The sequence below is a fragment of the Crassostrea angulata genome, chromosome 8, assembly GCF_025612915.1.
Source record: "Crassostrea angulata isolate pt1a10 chromosome 8, ASM2561291v2, whole genome shotgun sequence".
Lineage (NCBI taxonomy): Eukaryota > Metazoa > Mollusca > Bivalvia > Ostreida > Ostreidae > Magallana > Magallana angulata.
Window position 1 is genome coordinate 31,048,610 of NC_069118.1, and position 6,000 is coordinate 31,054,609.

Sequence of the window (6,000 nt, forward strand, 5' to 3'; positions counted from 1 at the left end):
ACCTTAAAAAATACAGTTCGGCACATTTTTATGTTTGCATTTTGTAATGTTTTTTTAATAATGGTTCAAACCCACTCAAAATTGCTACATTTGTAAATTATTATATATCTCATCAAAACCTGCAAAGGAAAAAAAAAATTGTGTATGTACATGACTGCCTTATACGGTTTTGTCGGTTTTTTCATTGAATTCCGCGATTCAATCTAAAACAACTATCTAAATTGTTAAATATAATTGTCATTTCACCTAAAATAACTTAAAATGAGCTTAAACACATCTACAAATGAATAAATATTGCCAAAACCAATAATCATATTACACTTATATTAAAGCCGATAACGGTAATTTAGTCCGGAATGCTCCTGATGCGACAATCGAAAGATCTTAAAGGCCGAACATTTTACAAACGCCTCCTTTTTTACCTGTGCAAACTTCAAAATGATGCCGCTTGTCAATCAAGTTTGAAACAATAGCACCCAGGTTGATTGACGTGATCGTCCGAGCGTGATCTGGCCAGGTCCGCGGATGTCTGTTTACTAGCAATTAACAACGTTATCTTTGATATCTTCCGTCATGTATGAAAAAGGGGGAATTGAAATTGATTTTAAACATTACCAGTATTAAAATCGATTATGAAAAATAATTATTCAGTGATTGAAAATACGCACAACTTATATTTGAATTATGTTGCATGTGTGTGACCTAATAAATTCCACGAAAATGCATGCATGGACAGCTCCAAAACATATAAAATTTTCTTTTTAGAACAAACGTACACTATGCTACTAAAGCTATATTTACTGGCAATTCACTCAGTTGGAAGTTGGTGCATGTAAACGTCACTCCATGGAAAAACGAACTCCATTAATTGTCGACGTATAATGGCTGTCTTTACATTCCACATTCTTACTGATCGTATGGTTTTCTTATACTATTATAATTGTTAAAATTAACTTTTTAAACAATGTCAAGTGCTAAACACAATGTACTGAGTTATACTTTTATAGCAGAATTAATTTACTGCATTTTTTCAATTGTGCTATACACACGTGTGCTTAGAGAAAATTCGGACGACACATACCATTTCCGTATAAAAATCGCTTTGTATGGTCATTAGAACAATAAGAATTTTAAACTAAGGCCAGTTCTGACTAATTCTTTATTTCCTGTGTATTAATTTGCCTCTTGTGTATATCGATTAGCAGCGTTCACGACCACAGGTAGACTGCAAGCCCCGGAGGCTTTCACACCTCTAATAATTAAGCCCCACCCTCACCTGAGATTTACCACCCGGTAAAAATGTTCGGCCTTTAAACCTTAGGAACTGTATATTTATGCTAGGAATGAATAAAATATAGAAAAAAGATCAGCTTGTAATGAAGTTCTTTTTTGGGATTTTTGTGGTGGTGATAGCGAAAACGACAAACAATAAAAAAAAAAAAAATGAATTTATTTGAGAAAAAAATTAAATAATAGAATATGAAGATACTCACGCTCACAAACACACACCCTCTCTCTCTCACTAAGAAAGAAAATATAACTCTAAATTTTTAATCAATTAACACTGACAACGAAACAACAGTGAATTAAATTTTAACGCATTCAATTGTCAGTATATTTATGAAACAAATAAATGCTTTAAACACTGGCTAAATATAGCTATAACAATGTGTAAAGGAATAAACCAACAAATCAAAAATACCAATACTGTTATATGTAATTTCACAAGAAAAGAAAATCGGAATGTTATCTGTAATTGAACACTAGGTTATCTGATATATCGTTTAATCATTAGATAGAATTGAAAGTTTGGCTTCAAATAATTGCAACAACCTAGTTAGTCCACCTAAAATTTAAAAATAAAATTGTCTTCAGTAAACTTTCAAAACCGTGTTTGTTTGTCCATACCTTGACCTTCATTGGTTGATGGTTAATAAATATGCAAATTATCTATATATGTTGGTCAAATTGAATAGGCCGTGTGACCAAAGGGTCATAACTCCTACTCTTTATAATTGTGAAATGACCTATGAAAGACAACTCCTCCTTTTATAGTGTTTTTCAAATGTAGGAATGATCCAATCTAGTTGCTGCATCTAAAATAAATGAAATACCGGTTATGTGTTTTTTATAAATAAAATGTAATAATATTCAATATATCCCAATAGATACATATGACATTATAATACCTTTAAAGAATAAATTTCCGTCTTCAATGTCTTTGTTTATTTCTTGTTCCGTCAAGTCGAACACACTGCTGTCGGTCTATTTTATCATTCCAATAAAAAACCTGAAATATTTGAATAATATATTATTGTAATGTCTGTTCTTATAAAATGATATTATGAATATCAAAATCAATAAGCTAATGATAAAATTCTTTTATTTTTTGTTTTGAATATGATTATGAACACATACACAAACATTTACACAAACACAAAAACCGACATAGACAAACAAAAACATGAAACATTGAACAGTTTACTAAATTCTAAATACCTTTTGATTCAATGTTTAACATTATTACTCTTTTAATATTATTCTTTTATTAAGTTTATATAAAATTTAGTAACATATCAAATTAATATAAATCAAAGCACATTAAGTAAAATGCTCAGCATTGTACCATCCATGATTAATGAAATATTTATATAAGTAAATATGCTATAACTTTTTAATGACGTTTTACATAAAGTAAAAGTAATCATTTGTCTTGGTTAGGGGAGTAGGATGCCATTTACACCATTTTTTTGTAAGTATCATGCAGTGCAATTTTGTGATTAAATTACTTTAAAAACTCCATTAGCATGGCTTAATATTTTTACCTCCCACTGAACATCCTCGCCATCCTCTGACCAGGTATGAATAATCTCTCTACTGAGCAGGTCCTTGGGGAAAAAGGAGGTTTCACAAACAGATGTATCACTTTTTTCATTTCTTAAATTCATTGACATGACCTGATTGCGTCGTGATGTTCCTTCAACAAAGACTTTTCCTTTCTTGCCTAAGTTTAATAAATGTTTATGGTGTTTACTTACTTGAAATACTTTTTTGTGGATGTTGATTTGCTTTTTCAAGGCTAACAATCTATCTTTTTTGGTTTTCATTTTCTGGAGCTCACTATCAACTTTACTTTCAGCGTCCCATAGTCCTTTTTCTCTTATGTGGTTTATGACTACGTCAAGTTCATCTCCTTTTTTTCTTCTTTCTCTTTACTTCCACTTCTTTCTCTTTTAAGTTAGTGAGATGTTTCCTTAATAAAGTTTCTTTTTCTATATTTCTCTAAGGTCATATATGCTCTGTTCTTTTTTATGGTTTGTACAGTGATTTTTTTCTCTTCCTCACTTTTGTTATTGAACCATTCTGAAGTTTTGTTGTTAACATATAATAGTTTACTTTCCACAGTATTGTTTGATGAGATGGAGGATGATTGTACACGACAATCAACCTGTCCCATCAACTGTTCCTCACAAATATTGCTCGTGGGACAGGATGAACATTTAAAAATCTAAATTCTTTTGTACATTAAATATCTACCATCTTTTAAAAAATCAGCAAATAGTTTTTCAACTTTGGTTTTCAAAACAATACACAAACGTTTGATAAAAACACATGTTAAATCATCATTAATAAGATATGTAAATAAAAAATCAGATACAGTATCTTCTAATTCTGTTCCTTCAAATAGTCTAATTTTCTGTCTTAAAGCCAATATAAGTTCCTCTGCACATAAATCTAAAACATGTAAAAATCTTTCAAAAACTGACCCCATTGATAAAATATTGTTAACTTCCATTGCTTTTAACCAATATGGTCCTGTTAATAATTTACATAAAATACCAAGTGCTCTTAAAAATTGTTAAAATACATTTGTTTTGTAATGATAAAACAATAACATTCTGGACAAAATTAAAAGAACTCTTTGACGATAAAATGTATTGAAGTAAAAGTTTGTGTATAAAAAAAGTACCAGCAGCACTATAAAAACAACATTGAAACGATTTTCTCTGATATTCATCAAAGGAATTCTATCAATGCCCTGGCTTTAAATACAAATGTGAATGTTTGGATCGCCAGTGCCATCTTTAAAAAAAATTTGCATGGATACACACCTTAAAATAAACTTTGTAAATGGCTCTTTAGTAGAGCTGATGTGTCCATCGAAATGAATATTGAGCTCTTTTTCAATATATAATATTTCTTCTAAACAAACCTCGGAAAATTGGGAAAGGGGATGAGCTGAACATTAAAAAGATTGAATATCATGAGATATATCCTGACAAAAAATATTGTTATTAACCTTCTGTTCTGTGGAACTCCTATCCGTCATAAAACATGAAACAGAATTAAAAATTTGATCTTTCTCCCTCTCGTTATTGACAATATTATAAAAAATCTCATTGGTAGCACTCACACATGTCTCTCCCTTCCCATCACTCACTTCTCTTACACCTGCTATCAAAACTTTCTCCCCTGTACTAATTTGAACTGCATTTTCTGTAGTTGCATCTCTATGCATTGTAATGTCACTACTATTTAAAAGTTCTTAATTTACTTGACATCTACTTAAAACACCCATTTCACTACTTAAAACAGAAGCAGTGCTCTTACTTTTATAAATTTTTTACACTTACATTAAAAATATCTAAAACAGCCTCTAAAACAAAACCAATATGGTAAACACCAATACTTCTAAAAAAAATAATACAGAATTATATGGACAACCTTTAGCATTTTCTTTAAAATCTAAAATCTTCTTTCCACGTACATAATCATCTTCATCTTCTACGATGTCATCTTTCCCAGCAATCAAATTGTCAATTTCACATTTGAGTTCTTGAATATAAGTATTAAGAGTATTGCACTGAACTCCTTTATCCACTTTCTTATCTTTTTCTTGTTGTTCCTTCCTCTGATATACATTCACTTTTTCTTGCAGTTTCCTCACCTTTTCTTTGATTCTTTTCATTTTCTGGTTAAGTTTTTTATTTCTGTAGCCTCGGATTTTTTCTTTAAGTTTAATATTTTCCTTTTTTGGGATATGATAATGTCGTGTTCAGTTCTTGTTGTAATTTTTTCAGTGTCTGTTTCCGATGTTACACATGTGCTTGCTGGTTCTTTATTTGTTTTTGATGGACATTTGAATTCTTTCCTCTTATATTTCTCATATATTGATTTTGTACTCGAGTCTTTGATAATTTTTTTAATTTTCCAATGTAAGCTGCTTTTATTCATTTGACATGTATCGATGTGCAGAGTTTGGCAGATTTCTTTATGGACACCATTCATGGAACCATTATGTTTTTTATATATTTGGACAACATTTTCATTTGTCAAAGACTTCGTGATAAACGTGATGTTATATATATAAATAAAAAATTACCACATAAACGCTGTTTGAAGTTAATAAAAGCATTATTAATTTGTGATGTGACGAACACAAATACACATAGACATAGACAATATTAATGTACAAATACGTAGACACACAACATAAAACACATTTATTTATATCGGTAAAATTACATGTAGTAGGATTTTTTTTAATCCATCAATAAATTTTTAATATTTCTGTAATGAATAGTGTAGTTGCATGAAACATATAGAAGTTTAGCTTCAAAACATATGCATATGAATGTACAGTTGTACATGTACAGTCATGAAAATTCTTCATATTACATCTAACATACAAATATTAAAAGATATGAAATAAATTGACTTACATTGTATGGAAAATTCTATTCTTTCAATGGAAACTGTCCTTAACAAGCCTTAAAAACATACAAATATTAAAAACAGACTTTAACAAGGGGGGGGGGGGGTAATAAAATGCAGTTATTGATAAGGAGAAACGTTTAAACTGTTATCGCAGAAAAACGCAGCATTTTAAAAATAACTTTCACACGGATACGTGGGTAAATATTAGTAGAAGTTCATATGATATCCAACTTATTCCAATGTATGAGCAAATAAATATATTAAACTTTAAAAAATACATCA

The 6,000-nt window shown here is 29.9% G+C and overlaps 1 pseudogene; it reads right to left on the reverse strand.

Moving 5' to 3' along the window:
* Nucleotides 1-2,061: 2,061 nt before the first annotated feature.
* LOC128159199 (uncharacterized) lies at nucleotides 2,062-4,018 on the reverse strand (annotated as a pseudogene).
* Between the last annotated feature and the right edge of the window lie 1,982 nt (nucleotides 4,019-6,000).